Raw genomic sequence first — 470 nt, forward strand, 5'->3', positions numbered from 1 at the left:
TCTCCATGGCAATGGTTCTCCGGGGCAATGGTTCTCCATGCCAATGGTTCTCCATGCCAATGGTTCTCCGGTGCAATGGTTCTCCATGCCAATGGTTCTTCATGCCAATGGTTCTCCATGGCAATGGTTCTCCATGCCAATGGTTCTCCATGGCAATGGTTCTCCGGGGCAATGGTTCCCCATGCCAATGGTTCTCCATGGCAATTGTTCTCCGGGGCAATGGTTCTTCATGCCAATGGTTCTCCATGGCAATGGTTCTCCATGCCAATGGTTCTCCATGGCAATGGTTCTCCGGGGCAATGGTTCTCCATGCCAATGGTTCTCCATGCCAATGGTTCTCCATGGCAATGGTTCTCCATGCCAATGGTTCTCCATGGCAATGGTTCTCCGGGGCAATGGTTCTCCATGCCAATGGTTCTCCATGGCAATGGTTCTCCATGGCAATGGTTCCCCATGCCAATGGTTCTCCA

Source organism: Cyprinodon variegatus, unplaced genomic scaffold, assembly GCF_000732505.1.
Source record: "Cyprinodon variegatus isolate N-32 unplaced genomic scaffold, C_variegatus-1.0 Scaffold2412, whole genome shotgun sequence".
NCBI classification, from domain to species: Eukaryota; Metazoa; Chordata; class Actinopteri; order Cyprinodontiformes; family Cyprinodontidae; genus Cyprinodon; species Cyprinodon variegatus.